General features: G+C 45.0%; 1 long non-coding RNA gene across 1 annotated transcript; it reads right to left on the minus strand.

The window, feature by feature from the left end:
- Positions 1-11642: 11642 nt before the first annotated feature.
- On the minus strand, positions 11643-15107 carry LOC311605399. Its single transcript, XR_014781927.1, has 3 exons — positions 14999-15107; positions 14682-14788; positions 11643-12902 (listed from the first exon to the last, which is right to left on the minus strand). It is a non-coding gene; the product is annotated as an uncharacterized lncRNA (long non-coding RNA).
- Between the last annotated feature and the right edge of the window lie 1662 nt (positions 15108-16769).

Here is a 16769-nt window from a genome sequence, read left to right on the forward strand (position 1 = left end):
CAGAGAGGGAAGGGAACTCCCATTACTGAGCACCAAGTTGTGAGCCAGGTTTGTATTAGGCGCTTTATGCATGTGATATTATTTCATCTTGATGGTCCCTTTGAGGGGGACAAAAACAGAACACAGAACTACGATACACTCTGTCACAAAGTCACACCACTAAAAGGCCACAGACAGGGAACCACGCCCAGCGGCTCCAAGTGCAAGTCTATGCTCTCCCATTCTCCCGAGAGGCCTAATGTTTATTTATGTGCGCTCCTTGGCAGTTGTTCTCTGTAATTCGTCATCACGTCCCCGCTGCATCTGTTACACTCTTCAGGAGCATCAGCATCCATGCAATAAGAAAAAAAGGGAAAAGGAAAGGTTGTGGCTCTTGCTGCACATTTAAGAGTCCACAATGCATGCTCAGGAATGAATACGAGGTTTTGGAGACACCCCCATTAAAACTTTACCCTGAGCCGTTCAGCCCGTGAAGTGATCCGATTGGCAGGACTCCATTTATCGGCCTACTCTGGGCAAGCATTGTGAAAACAGGGCAGGAGTGATGGGGCCGGAGGTAATGTAATTTCAGCTGAATCCATTAGAGGCCTCGTACGGTAGGAAACTGGGACACAGAATTAAAGTGCCCTTCATAATTTCTACTCAAACACAAATGGGACATGGAGAAGGACCCTTGCTTTCTAGTCGGATGGCTTTTCCTCTGGTGCTGGCATCAGTTGTCAAATAACAAGGCTTCTACAAGGGGAGAAATTTGGGGTGACTTAAAACCCATCTATAGCTGAGTCCAAGGGAAGGATAGAGCCGACCTAGTCTTTTGATTTTTATGGTTCTCATATTTAGATAACTGAGGAGAGGCAGCCAGTCGGCAAGGCAGCTGTCAGGTAAGATCTCATCAGAGCCTTGAGAGCAGCGAGATGGCCGGGAACCCGCTTTCCTCTTTGCTCTGCACCCTGTCAGCGAGGCACTGTAGCAAGTCATCCCTCATAAAGGGATCCATGTTCCACAGCCACTGTGCACAGGGGCAACAAGGCCTGCTGATCTACCAACGAGATAAAAGGGGTATTTCAGAGACTCCTGCAAAGGCACAGTGAAGACAAGGAGCGAATATTTTAAATACATACTGTTATCTCTGGAGAGCAATTAGAGGTATCAGAAGGTTAAACGGTTCCAAGGTGATTCACTGTCTCTCAAGACCTCCAGGGTCTGGGGATCGTGGGACCTGGGGGCCGAAAAGACATTTATTTTTACAAGATGAGGGGGTGGGACTCGTGAGCAGGAGCTGCACTCGGGAGGGCCAAGCCTGGGCCTCACTCGGGGCTAAGACTCCGAAGTATTCTGTTCTTCTCACTCGGGTGATTCTCGCCCGACTCAGGAGTCAGAGCGCTTTCCCGTAAAATGAGAGAAGCATCACTACACTTGGCAGGCTTGTTTTAAGAATCAAATGGGGCCAACTAGATGGTTCAGAAGATTAAAGCCATTGCTGCCAGGCTTAATTACCCGAGTGTGATCCCCCCGGAACCTACGTGGTAGAAATAGAGAACTGTAAGTGTAAAACCACCGAGCTAGGCCACTCCATGGGCAGAAAGGCTTACTGGGAAAATCAAACAGCCATGCGGCTGTCTCTTGGGTAGAGAGAGAATAGCAAAAGACAGGGAAAACCTTGCTGGTTTCAAAAACGAGCAGGTAACTACGAGGAAGCAGGGCGGGGGTGGGGGGGTTATCCAGAAGAGGTTGGGAGTTTAGGGCAGTAGAGGAGGTGGTTTGCAAGCCAGAGGTGTCCATAAGGACCAGCAACCTTTGTGTTACAGGCGTGTACGAATAGAGAACTTGATGCCCCATTTGCCAGAGGTAGGGGGAGATAAGGGAAGTGATAACTCTTCCCAAGGGACAAAAACATGCTTTATGGGTTTCTGAAAAATGCTGAGTATTAACCCAGGTCAGAGTCCAGCCTGAGCTGGGCCCAGACTGCAAACCACAAGGCTGTCAGTGGCATTGCCATTGGAGGGGCTGCGGGGAGCAGGGCACTTTGGACCAACAAGAACAGATTCCAGCAAGCTGTTCTCTGACTTCCCCCATGCACCTGCATCATGTGCCCAACACACACACACACACACACACAGAGAGAGAGAGAGAGAGAGAGAGAGAGAGAGAGAGAGAGAGAGGTTAAAATAGAAACAAGAAATGGAAGAGATGGCTCCGTGGTTAAGAGCATTGGCTGCTCTCCCAGAAAAACCCAGTTTGGTTCCCAGCACCCACATGGCAGCTCATGACCTTATATAACTCCTGTTCCAGAAAATCCAAAACACTCTTCCTGTCTGTGAGCACTTCATGCATGTGGAGTAGTTAATATAGGAAGACAAAGAACCCATTCACATAAAAATAAAATAAAATCAATAACAAGGAAAAGAATCAAATGAAATGAAGACGGAAAATGTTTTGCATCTACGTGAATGTAACCAATATTAACATGGCTGGAATTAAAACACAGTCACTTCTATTATATCATCATGGTAAATAAAACTTTCTGATAGTCATAGATGTTTTCCTTTTTAGCACTCTAATGAAAGTTCTTATGTTTTATTTATGAGCTTTCCTTTTCTCATTAGAAGCATATTCCGCCCATAATTCAACATCCAGTAGGTAAAGCCAGAAGAGTTGTCACAAGTTCAAAGCCACCTTCATCTACATAGTGAGTTCCGGGAAAGCCAGGCATATATCATAAGACACAATCTCAAAAGAGGTGGGCAAGATGGTTCAGTAGGTAAAGATGTTTGCTGCCAATCCTGATAACCTGAGTTCAATGGAACCTACATAAGGAGAGGAGAGAGATGGTTCCAGAAGCCGTCCTCTACCACGTCTTAGTTAGGGCTTCTATTGCTGTGATGAAACGCTGTGACAAAAAAAAAGCAAGCTTGGGGGGGGGGCGGGGAGAGGGTTCATTTGGCTTATGCTTCCATATCACTGTTCATCACTGAAGGAAGTCAGGACAGGAACTCAAACAGGGCAGGAGCCTGGTGAACTGAAGAAGAGGCCATGGAGGAGTGCGGTTTACTGGCTTGCTCTCCATGCCTTGCTCAGCCTGCTTTCTTATAGAACCCAGGACCACCAGCCCAGGGATGGCACCACCCACAATGGATTGGGCCCTCCCCTACTGATCACTAATTGAGAAAATGCCTTACGGCTGGGTCTTATGGAGGTCTTTCTCAACTGAGGGTCCCTCCTTTTATATAACTATAGTTTGATCAGGTTGGCATAAGACCAGTCAGCACAGCTGACCCTTTATCAACTTGACACACAAGCACATCACTCTTAAGCCACATTTTTCCTTTCTTATTCATCCCCAGGGTCTTACATTGAAAACATAAATAACTTTAAAAGTTCCACCGTCTGTATAAATTCAAACACATTAAAATTTCGGTCCCTATAAAATATCCAATCTCCCTAAAATTCCAAACTTTTAAAATCAAAGCCATTTAGCTGTGGACTGCTTTAAAATTCAAAATTAAATTAAATGCCTTTTTCAATAAGGAAGAACCAGGGCACAGTCACAATCTGAACAAGCAAAACCAAACTCCAACAGTATAAACATTATGTCCAGTTATGTGAGGTTCACTCACCGTCTTCTGGGCTCCTCTAAGGAGGTTGAGTCATTTCTCCAGCTCTGCCCTCTGCAGCAGACACAGCTCATCTCTTAGGCTCCAGCTGCCTCCACTCCACTGCCACTACAGTTCCTGGGGGCCATGCCATGGTGCTGACATCTCCCAAACACTGAGGCCTTCTGCTGCATTTTTCACCAATATCCTCTCACAGGCTCCCATCATGATGCCAGGCCTCCACTTCTTTGCATGACCCCTTCAGTCCTGCACCTTCACCAATGGCCTCTCCCAGTGTGAAGCCTCAGCTGCTGTCCGTTGATGGGGGATGATCCATGCCAGTGAGGACCACCTCGGTGACTCCCACACTACCACGTTCGGCTGCCGGGATGAGAGAAAACCTCGGCCGGTTCTAGAATGCAGACGGCTTCTGTGTGCTGACCCTGAGGAAACACTTTTCAGATTTCACCTCAGTGATGCTGGTCTCTCCTTAACCACCATGAATTTCTTAGCTCTAGCTAACCAGCATTGATTATCCCAGCAAAAAAAAAAAAAAAAAAAGGTTTCACTTTGGGAGTTCTCGTATCTTTGTTAATCACGGCGGATTCTTCGGCCCCAGCTACCCAGAATCACAGACTCTTCACATAAACAGCCCAGTAGATCCAGGTGTGGCCGTTACACATCTTTAATCCCTGCACTCGGGAGGCAGAGGCAGATCTTTGTGAGTCTGAGCCATGCTCATCTACAAAGCCAGTCCAGGACAGCCAGGGCTATTACACAGAGAAACCCTGTCTTGAAAAACAGGCACAGCCCAGAAGAGTCTTTACCTCCCTCTAAAACCGCACAAGGCAGGCCTCCAGCGTCCTTATCTCCCAAGCTCCTACGGAACAGCTCTCTAAGCTCTCGACACTCAGCAGTTTTTCTAGCCCAGAGTTCCAAAGTTCTTCCACAATCCTCCCCAAAACATGGTCAGGTCTGTCACAGCAATAGCCAACTCACTCACAGTACCAACTCATCTTAGTTAGGGTTTGAGTTGCTCTGATGAAATACCATGATCAAAAGCAAGCTGAAGAGGAAAGGGTTTATTTGGCTTACACTCTTCCGTGTCACTGTTCATCACTGAGGGAAGTCAGAACAGGAACTCAAACAGGCCAGGAACCTGGAGGCAGGAGCTGACGCAGATGCCGTGGAAGGTACTACTCACTTGCTCCCTACGGCTTGTTTTTCTTATAAAGCCCACCAGCCCAGGGATGGCACCACCCACAATGGGCTGGACCCTTTCCCATCAATAAATAATTAAGAGAATGTCTTACAGCCGGATCTCATGGCAGCATTTTCTCAATCGAGGTTCCCTCCTTTCAGATAACTCTAGTTAATGTGTCAAGTTGACATAAGAGCCGCCGGCACTCACACTTGTGCTGTCACGTGCACATACCCAACTATTCCCTACAGATTATATGTGTGTGTGTGTGTGTGTGTGTGTGTGTGTGTGTGTGTGTGTGTTAAAGCCAGGCATTCTAGCTCATACCAGTAATCTCAACACTTGAGAGGCCAAAGTAGAAAAATCATCATGACCTCAAAGCTAGGTCTTTGAACTGGCCAGAGGGAGACCTGGCTCAAAAATAAATAAATAAATAAATAAATAAATAAATAAATAAATAGAAAAAAAAAGAAAAGAAAAAGAAAAAAAGAGTACAGAAAAAAGAAATATGAGCCTGGTGCAGTGGCGCACGCCTATAATCCCAGAACTCAGGGAAAAAACGTCAGGTAGATCTTTGTGAGTTCGAGGCCAGCCTGGTCTACAAAGCAACTCCAGGACAGCCAAGGCTACATAGAGAATCCCTGTCTCGAAACCCTACCACCACAAGAAAGAAAGAAAGAAAGAAAGAAAGAAAGAAAGAAAGAAAGAAAGAAAGAAGAAAAGAAAAGAAACTGCTCATAATAAATTGTTTTTAATACTGAGACACATAAAGGAAAATGCCATCCATTGTCCCCAAGTCCAGTGATAATGCCACTAATGTTTTAATAAATCCCTTCCAGCTTTTCTCATGGACATTTTAGCAGAGTTGGAATCATATTGAATTGAGTCCTGCTTCCCATTTTTCCCATTTAATGTGTTACTAAAAAGTGTTAAATGCATTAATAGTTGTCCTCTTTGTCCTGTAGATAGAGTATAAAATGATCGCTTTTTTTTTTCTTGTTAGACAGTAGAATATTTCCCTTTTAAGACTACCATCACATCTACACCAGGCACGGTGGCACACGGCTGTAATCATGGCACCAGGAGGATGGGGAAGGTGAAGGTAGGGTGGCCCACATGGAGAGACTCTGCTTCAAAAGTGCTATCTGGTGGCTGGGGAGGCAACTCAGTCAGTGCACATCTTACTGTGCAAGAAAAAGAACCTGAGATAGATCCCTGGCATGTGTGTTTAAAAAGTATGGCCGGGCATGGTGGCATGCGCCTGTAATCCCAGCACTCGGGAGGCAGAGGCAGGCCGACCACTGTGAGTTCAAGGGCGGCCTGGTCTACAAAGTGAGTCCAGGACAGGCAAGGCTACGCAGAGAAACCCTGTCTCGAAAAAACAAAAAAAAAATGTGTTACAGTGTACCCACATAATCCCAGGACTGGGGAGGCAGAGACTGGTGAGCAAATGAGAGCTCCAAGGCCATTGAGAGAGCCTGTCCCCCAATCTGAGGTGGATAGAGCCTAGGGAATGACAGCCAAAGCGGGCCTTTGCTATCTGCTTCCTGAGTGCAGATGCAGTGTGTCCGGCTGCCTCATCTTCCTCCTGCTGCTCTGTACCTTCGCCCATCACGATGGGCTGTACCCCCACACTGTGAGCTAGAATAAACTCACATTATCTTAAGTTGCTTGCATCAGATCACGAAATCAGAGAAGTAACAAATACAAGTACGGTGTGCTGCTGTGGTAAAACACCATGGCCAAACGCAATTCACGGGAGGAAAGAGTTACTTCATCTCACGGGTCACAGTGCGCCACTGAGGGAAGTCAGGCCAGGAAGTGGAGCGGGATCTTGAAGCAGAAACCATGGAGGAACATCATTACTGGCTCGCTTTGAGATCCATGCTTAACTAGCTTTTTTATAGACCGTGATCATTGCCCAGAGAATAGCGCTACTCACCGTAGGAAATGCTGTCCTGCAGAAATTAATAAGTAAGGCAGCACCCCACACAGACATGCCCACAGGACAACCTGATCAGGACAACTTCTTCCTCAGTTGAGACTTTCAGGTGCTTCTAGGCTGTGTGAAGTTGACAGGTGACGCTAAGAAACATATGTAATCCACTTCCTGTGACGCGTGTGTTTTATACTCAGCAGGGACAATCACAGAGACTGGACCAGGAAGGAGGGCAGCACCCAGTGTTAAAGTGGTCTAGGACAACACAATTCACACATTCTCTCCCAGGCAAAATCAAGTGTTAAATTATTTATTCCACTTTATTAAGGTAGGGAAATTATATAAACTCACCTATATTTTTTTTTTTTTGGTAGCATTACACATTAAACTCAGAGCTTCACATAGGCTAAGCAAGCACTTTACCATGGGGGATGAGAAAACCTTCCTTTTGAGACCTTCATGACTTTTAATTATGAGGGAGACTCAGAGCTTCCTCGAGGTAGCAACCATTTTCTGTGGCTTAGGCATCCAGGTTGGTGTCAAGCTCAAGTTCAAGTGAAGAAAATAATTCCAGGGGGAAAAAATCATTCTAAATAATATTCTCAAAAACTGAGAGCTTGCCTTTTTTTTTTTCCTGGTAGCTTAATTCTTAGCAAATCTCATGGGAAAACAGATGGCAAGGGAGACTCGACTGGTTGAATAAATATTAATAAGCAGATAAAGGAAGACAAGAAAGTTAGGGGAACTAATCAGGATCACCTTAAATGTAACTGAACTTTAAAACTCCAATTTGATCATTCAAAGACTATTTTAATTCCCTAAAGAAAACAAGTTTGAACTAAAATATAATCAGTCAAGAAAAAAAATCTCCTCACGGTTCCTCTAGAACTGTTAGAGATGTGTCTTAAGTTATTTGCCACAACCACAGAAGAGCAGGAAAAAGGGGTAAGAACTGACAGGAGATGAACTCTTGCCTCTGCAGAAGGTGACGCCCTCAGAGCCGAGCTCCCCAGCAAAGCTGGATTGTGATTTGTTTTAAAGACAGTCTGTGACTGGGTTGCAGGCTCACATCAAAGGGCATTGCATTCTTTCTACAGCATGCCCCGGCCTCAGAGTCAGTCGCCCTTCAGGACTCCTTCGTGAGGGAGTCTCTCTGGACCTAACCCAAGGGAGCCATCGTTGGCCTCTGTCTCGGTCAGATGCTGGAGCATTGCTATGCTGAACAGCAGAGACCCCTTGCTGTCACTCATGGCAAAGTGGGAAAAATTATTTTCTCATGCTCCCAGGCTTCTTCTCAGCAAGGGTGACAAAATGAGACACGAGTTTCATCCTGCTTCGGAATAACTAAAAAGCCTATTAGTCTGCGTTTCTTAATTAAATTTTTTTTTCTGCATTATATTTTTCATACCGACTGTCCCTTGAAATCAAGGTCCATGCTTCCACTCTTGCTAGCACTCCTTACGTCAGGGACCTAACCACAAGCATATCTTTCTCTCAGAGATTATCTTTATCTCTTGAGGGGTTTTTCCCCCCAACTATTGTGTGTTGTTTTATGTTGTTTCATTATATTATATGTGAGATTTTGAAAAATCAGTGACCAGTCCTAACATTCAGCCCCAATGCAATCATTTGCAGGCAGCATTTTTCAGCGTCCCCCCCCCACCTCTCTCTCCACACACATGATAAGCTTACATATTCACAGGCATAAATACACATCTGAGGCCCTCAACAAGTCCGTACTCAGACAGGGAAGATGGGTAGGAGAGCTGAAGATAAGTCTGGAAGGCCCGGTTGCCAGTATGTGCTATAAAGTCAGGAGTTTCTCAAGCTTTTGGAGGAGCCTTGAACAAAACCCTAAAAAAAACTATTTTGTTGGGAATATTTCATGTTACAAAAATAAAGAAAAATATCTACAATTGAAGAAGGCTAGAAAATGTAAGTTTCCCAAAAAGAAAACCACAAATCAGACTCCACTGTGAGAGTTAAGATAATTGTGTGTCATCCTTGGGAATTTTGCGCCGGCTGTGGTGGTCCACAGTGGTAGGCAAAAAAAACTGAAGAAAATTAAGCATGGGATCATTCAGAAAAATCTCAGGTTTCATCTTAGCAAGGCATGGGAGTGTACATAGAACCCCAGAATTTGGGAAGTGGAGGCAGAAGGATCAGGAGTTCAAGGTCATCCTCATCTAAGTAGTGAGTTCTAGACCAGCCTGGGATACATAGCACCCTATCTCCAAAATGAGGCAAGGAATTAAGAGAAAGGGGCAATGGCTCAAGTTGTCTTTCTTTCTTTTTTTTTTTTTTTAATCCAAGTTGCTGTAAAGTTGTCAAACTGGACAAACAAAAGTACAGAGCAAACAAGCAAGTAAACCTGAATTTCAAATAAAGAGTAAGTATATTTTAAATGTATGTCCCAAATGTTGTGTGGAGAATACTTACCCTAAAACATTTTCATGTTTATCTGAAATTCATGTGACCAGCATAACTGGGCCATAGTATAGATGAGCTCGCACCAGCTGTGACTTCACGCACAAGGCCTACACAAGATCAAGCCTGAAAAACCATGAAAGTGGGTGAGAAAGAGACATATGAAGTCCACTCATAGTGAGGACAGTTCGTGGTCACTGAGGGAGGGAAAGACCCCTGGAGGCTGCCTACACCCCAGCAGATTGTCTTACACCCATGCACATACAGGTAGCACTAAGTGGACTCAGTGCCTTTCTTTCTTTCTTTCTTTTTTTTTTTTTTTAAGCTCACAAAGTTGGGAGAAGGAGTGGAGAAGGAGATAAGGGAGAAATTGGATAGATTCAATTAAAGCATTATATTCATGTGTGAAATTAACAAACAATAAAAACTTTCAATTTTGTATTTTGCTTGGTAATGCAAAAAAAAAAAAAGTTCACACGTGACAGATTTTAAGAACTAGAAAGCTTTCGGTTTCCACATTTTTCCTAAAACAATTATTTACAATATAAAAACCTCGAAATTGGTATAGTCATGGCATGGAAAAAGAAGCTGGCGGCTAGCACTAAGCATTATTTTAGGGACTGGAGAGATGGCTCAGCAATTAAAAACACTTGTTCTCCCAGAGGATCTGATTTCACTTCTCAGCAACTATATACGCACATTATAACTGCCTATGACTCCAATTCCAGATGTGACACCCTCTTCTAACCTTTATAGGCTCCTGCACACATGTGGTATGTGCACTCACACACACACACACATACACACACACACACACACACACACACACACACACACACTTTTAAAAACAATATTATTTACAACTAATAAAAATGTGAGTAACTTAAAGTTTAAATTCTTAGATGATGTTACCAAGAAGTGGAATGTGATCAATGGCTGGGGCAGAGTGTAAGCATGTCAGAGGGCATCCCAGTGTAAGCATGTCAGAGGGCATCCCAGTGTAAGCATGTCAGAGGGCATCCCAGTGTAAGCATGTCAGAGGGCATCCCAGTGTAAGCATGTCAGAGGGCATCCCAGTGTAAGCATGTCAGAGGGCATCCCAGTGTAAGCGTGTCAGAGGGCATCCCAGTGTAAGCGTGTCAGAGGGCATCCCAGTGTAAGCATGTCAGAGGGCATCCCAGTGTAAGCATGTCAGAGGGCATCCCAGTGTAAGCATGTCAGAGGGCATCCCAGTGTAAGCATGTCAGAGGGCATCCCAGTGTAAGCATGTCAGAGGGCATCCCAGTGTAAGCATGTCAGAGGACATCCCAGTGTAAGCATGTCAGAGGGCATCCCAGTGTAAGCATGTCAGAGGGCATCCCAGTGTAAGCATGTCAGAGGGCATCCCAGTGTAAGCATGTCAGAGGGCATCCCAGTGTAAGCATGTCAGAGGGCATCCCAGTGTAAGCATGTCAGAGGGCATCCCAGTGTAAGCATGTCAGAGGGCATCCCAGTGTAAGCATGTCAGAGGGCATCCCAGTGTAAGCATGTCAGAGGGCATCCCAGTGTAAGCATGTCAGAGGGCATCCCAGTGTAAGCATGTCAGAGGGCATCCCAGTGTAAGCATGTCAGAGGGCATCCCAGTGTAAGCATGTCAGAGGGCATCCCAGTGTAAGCATGTCAGAGGGCATCCCGCCCAGCACACAAGGCTAGGCAGAGGGATAAGAATATATGGTTATAGAGGGTTGTGTGTACTCCGTCACTTGAGCATCATCTCACTTGGTTCTCACATACTCTTGGGAGAGGGAAGAAGTGAGTAATGGAAACATGCACACATTTTCCACCAGTTGTTAGAAAAATTAGCTAAAAGCTTTAAGTGATTGCCTGATATTTAGACAGAAGGGAGAGGCATGCTCTCTGTCTCCAAGCTCAACAGGTTCTTCCAACCAGAAAGGAGATGTTCAATTGACCATTCCCAACGTTCAGATCCAGTTTATTGTTAAGCAAGAGGTCAGAGAACCCTGTTTCCATTCAGTAAATATGTAATGGCTAATTAAAATTGTTTCTGATCAACTACCAAATAAGTCATATACTCTAAGATACATAGAAAAAAAGGAGACATATAAATTTTGCATTCTAGCTTTAAAATCTACTTAGGAAACTAACATATATGTAACTTGGGAAGGGATGTGTTTCTGAGCCAAAAACATATCATAAAATATAACCAACAGAATAGTAATAACTTTAAGACTGCCTTTTTACTTATGGGTTAGGAGAAAAAATTTTAAAGGAAGGCTAGAATATTAGGGAGTTTTTCTTTCTTCTTCGTGATTGTGTGTGTGTGTGTGTGTGTGTGTGTGTGTGTATGTGTGATTGTGTATGTGTGTGTTTGTTGTCTGTATGTGTTTGTGTATACATACACACTTCTCACCTGAATTACATCAGTCATTCAGATAGCTTCCTGGAGACCAATTCTCTCCTCTATAAACCACCCTGAGTACAAAACTTTCCTAAACATGTTCTTCAAAACTTTATATGATCTTGCCACATGGTGTGTGTGTGTGTGTGTGTGTGTGTGTGTGTGTGTGTGTGTGTGTTCACAGTTTCAGAAGATAAGTTCATCATGATTGGCCAGCTGCGTGGTGATAACAGCATGTGATAGGGCACCTTGTACTACAGTGAGACCAGGAAAACAGAGAGAATGTGATAGGAAAGGACCAAGAATAATACACCCCTTAAGGACCTGTCCCTGATGACCTATGTCTTTTGATCAGTCCCTTCCTCATAAATGCTACTAGCAATTGGGGACCAGCTCTTCAAACACAAGAGTGCATGCGGCAGTTCACATTCAAGCCTTGCTATTGCCTTCTGTGATGTTAATGTTATCAATTTGACAGGGTCTATAATCTCTGAGGAGACATGCCCATAAGGGCTTACCATCATTAGGTTCACTGAAGTCAAAAGACCCACCCTAAAAATGGACAGCACCCTGGGCTTGGGTCCTGGGCTGCATAAAAAGGGCAAATCATTAGCAATCCTCATTATCTGCTTCCTAACTGTGGACTGTGATGCAACCAAGACTTCCCTTCCATGATGGACTGTGTTCCCTTGAACTGTAAGCCAAAATGCCTCCTTCTTCCCTTAAAACGCTTGTTGTTGGGTGCTTTGTCACAGCAGTAAGAAAAATAATTAATAATGCTCCCTAGAAGACATTTTATGGGTAAGAACTTAGTTTTCAAAGAAAATGGTCCATACCCTGATTCCAGAAAAGGGTGGTAGGTTTTGGGAAAAACAGGTGGGACTGGGAACAAGGACAATGTTAAAGTTTGACTATGAAATGTCCTCATTGGCTCACGTAAACTTCTTGGTCCCCAGATGGTGGCACTATTTTAGGAAACTTTAGAAGGCTGAGCCAACTTGGAAAATGTAGGCCATTGGAAGTGTCTGCAAGCTGTGCCTGGTCCCTACTCCATTCTTTGCCATGTTTCTTGTCTGACATGAGACAAAGAAGTGCTGTGCCACACACTTTCGCTGCCATGATGCTCTTCCCAATAACATGGGGCCAAGAAACCATGGACTGAGCCATCTAAAACTGTGAGCCAAACTAAACACGTCCTCCCTTAGGTTGCATCTATCAGATGTTTCATAACAATGGTAAGTGAGAGCACGGGACCATCTTGGTTGTGTTGTTGTTGTTGTTGTTGTTGTTGTTGTTGTTTAGGCCTCCATTTCTTCACCAGTGAATTAGTCATATCATGCTAACCTGTGAGTTTTTGCAAGAATGAAGTATAACATTAACAACAAATTGTTCGACAAAATACTGAGCACATCAAAAGCATAAAGTGATTATTGCTATGATTCCATTACTACTTATGGAAACTGAAGGTGTGCCAGCAGGAGAGGGAGGACCAGATCACACAAAGTTCTGAAGACAACATGCAAAGATACTTGGGAAAGCTTTGCATTCAGGGTGGGTTAGAGAGAGGTGGTATCCAGGAAGCTAGCGGAAAGGCTGATACAATTAGGGGAGAAGTGATATTTCAGCTCCCTCGGCTGCTGCTATGGAAATTTACCACAAACTGGGTGGCTAAAAACAACATAAATTTATTCTCTAACACTTCTGGAGGCCACGAGTCTGAAATCAAGGTGTCAGCAGGGTTTTCTTTCCTTAGAGGTTGTAGACATCAAACTGTTTCTTGCCTCTTTCATCTTCTTGTGGCTGTGCTGTTTTTTTTGGGGGGGGTTTTTTGTTGTTGTTGTTGTTTTGTTTTTTTGGTTTTTGTTGTTGTTGTTGGGTTGGTTTTTTGTTTGTTTGTTTGTTTATCCTTACGTCACTCTCGTCCTCATGGCTAACACTCACAAATCACTATGTTCATCCTCACACTGACTTCTCTTGTTTATGTCATCTGTTATAGCTCCCTCTGCCTCCCCATGGGGGTCCACAGGACTGCATTTAGTCTACCCAGATGTTGAGACTTAGCTGTAAAGTGGCCCCCACAGGTTTATGTGCTTGAATACTTGGTCCCCAGATGGAGACACTATTTGGGGAGGTAGTAGAATCCTTCTAGGGTACTGCTTCACTGGAGGAAGTCCATGTCTGGTCTTCGATTCTTGGTCCACACACTGAGACAAAATTAAGCCCTCCTTCCATAAAGTTGTTTCTTCTTGGGGATTCGTGACTAATGCACCAGACAACCCAGCATAATCTTCCATCGCAAAATCATCGGCTTACCCAGCACTCGGGGAGGGAGGCAGTGGCAGGAGGATCTCTATGAGTTCGAGGCCAGCCTGGCCTACAAAGCGAATCCAGGACAGTCAAGGCTACACAGAGAAACTCTGTCTCAAAAAACAAAACAAAGCAAAACAAAACAAAAAAATCATTAGCTTAGTCATATTTTGGGGCATCTAACAGTCCCAAGTTCAAGTCAGCCAGGATTTTAGACTTTCAAATGCCATGGCTAAAAACAATGGCCTAGGAGATGTGTAAGGATGTATGTAGCTAAGCAGTACTCAGTAGCCATTTACCCATTGAGATAGTAGTGGCAGCTACCTCAGGAAGCCATGGTTGTACGGTAGGCAAAACTGATGAGCCTAGCCTTGAAGGACGGAGCATTAGAAACACTGCACAAAGAAAGATCCATCTATAAAAGACAGACCATAAAGGTTTGCTCTCCAAGCCATTGGAGGTGGGGGTTCTCCACACGTTTACAGCATTTCCTTCCTTTCCGTCCCTGACACCGCAGCACCAGGGCAGGGCTCTGCCTGGAAGATGTTAATGAATTCACTTCGCAGTCTTCAGACCTGGTGAGGATCCCCTTGCCAAGCTGTTGCAACTGCAATGTGTCAGAACAGATTGTTTACCATGCTACTGAAAACAGCCCTAAGCCCTGGGGACTGCTCTAAATTAGGAAGAAAACCAAGTTGTTGTTTTGTTTTGTTTTGTTTTTTCCAAGACAGCTAGTGCCCAAGCTAGGAACAGTTGCAGTACCTGGGAGGTTGAGCAGGAGGTCAGTGTCAAAAATAGCCTGTGGGGCTTACTCACCTATAAGCTTGCGAAAGGGATGGTCTCCTGGAGCTCCAGTCACAAAGGAGTACAGTCCCACTCATGTGGCTCAGCGGAAGATAAAAGTGATGTGCCTTTGAGTTTTCCTGTTAGGCAGGAAGAATAATGGGAGATTTTCGTTTTTCACAACAGTGTCTAATTATGTAGCTCTAGCTGTCCTGGAACTTGATATGTAGACCAGGCTGGCCTTGAACCAGGCTGGCCTGCCTCTGCCCCCCATGTCCCGAGATTAAAGGAGGGCACCACTAGGCCAGCTTGAGAGGGGAATTCTTGATGATCCTTAATCAGATACTTACTGGATGCCATTTTTAATTTAAAAATGAATTCTATGAATTGTGGTTCCATATCCCAGGGTGCATGAAGGGGCCACTTGCTGTATGTAGTTTAGCATCCAGTGGTCCCAAACCGGCAGGCAGACAGACGCAAGCGCCACACCAAGCTCTCAGCAGTGGTTGAGCAGGTCCCAGTGGCTGCAAAGGCAGTTCTGCTATTGCTGCCCAATCACTGGGCATCCACTGACCCATACTGCTGACCCCACCACTGTCTTCCCCTTCTGTTATTCCCATCAACAAAGGCTCTGGCCTCAGTATTTTTACTTTCACCCTCCAAAAGAGGAAGGCAGGCTAGGTCTATCTTATTCAGAGCAAGAAATGAAAACAAACAAACACACACACACACACACACAAAAAAAAAAAACAAAACTGACAGCCAGGAGTGAATGACTCCAAGTCCCCTGTGCCACATTTTCTTGCAGGCCACCCCTTCCTGCCAGTCACCAGGCATAACTAGAAAACGGAGGCAGGCCTGTCTCCAGGAGACACAGGACAGCACTCCCAGGTGGCTTTACACCACAGTCTGAACCGCTCTCATTAAACCTTGCCGTCCTTTCCCTGTGTTGGATTTGCAGTATGGTCTGACTGCTTCCCCTGCCGTCTCTCAGGGGCCTTCTAATGTCCTCACACAGGCTTTCTCTCTAGTTAACTTATTGCATATTTAGCTTATGTTTGCTTTTCAGAGGACGTGGACTGAATAAGGTAAGCACAGGTCCACCAGGAGTTGCAGGAAGCAACAGCCGGTGGGGACAATGCTATTCCTTCAAAGATTAATTTTCCTTCCTGGAGTACAAGTCACATCTATAGGACTGCAGCCCAAGGGCTCTAAGGGGCTTTTCTCAGTACCATTGCCTGCCTTTGTACTGTGCTAACTTGGAGAGGCTAGACTACATTTCCCAGAGTCCTACTCTTTCTGTGTTTCCTGTTAGGAGAGAATGGAGGGATTGTTTTCCCCCTAGAGGTGGAGGGAGGCAGCCATTTTGTAAGTATATAAACTTGCTTTGCTAATTCACTCATTTACCTCACTGATGTTTATCAACAACTGGATCTGCTTCTGAGCACCATTTCTCACCTAGCTTTCCTGCTTCCTGCAGTTCTTTTGGTTTTGTGTGTGTGTGTGTGTGTGTGTGTGTGTGTGTGTGTGTGTGTGTGTGTGTGTTGTGCGGCACACGCGCACGTTGTACAGAGGTCAAAGGACAACCTTGGCTGTCATCCTCAGGTACACCTCCTTTGAAACAGGGTCTCTTATTGGCCTAGAGCTCACCAATCACATTAAAGATCAATCAGCAAGTTCCAGGAATCCTTCCCCCTTTACTCCCCCCAAGTGCTAGAATCAGAAGCCACAACCTCATCAGACAGGGCCCCTGTGCTTGCAAAGCAAAGTGCTTTACCTACTGAACTATCCCCCAGCCCTGGGTGCTTTTGTTCAGCCTTGGTTTCTGTACCCATTTCATCAAGGTTATAAGAATAAAACAAGATACAGGTTTCACCCTGGCCTTGTGGAATTCCCAAACTGGCTCTTCTAAGCTCCCTTCCCTGACGTCCTGTCCACAGACTTTGGGTTAGCATATAGGAGATTCAGCTGGCCTGCCTTCAGGGTCCTAGCAACTGCTTATATCATCACCTGCTGAATGACCCCCACCACCACCCCAACCCCAGCTAGGTCTCTCTCTCTCTCTCTCTCTCTCTCTCTCTCTCTCTCTCTCTCTCTCTCTCCTTCCTCTTCCTCTCTTCC

This window comes from Acomys minous, assembly GCF_964271855.1.
Source record: "Acomys minous genome assembly, chromosome: 9".
NCBI lineage: Eukaryota > Metazoa > Chordata > Mammalia > Rodentia > Muridae > Acomys > Acomys minous.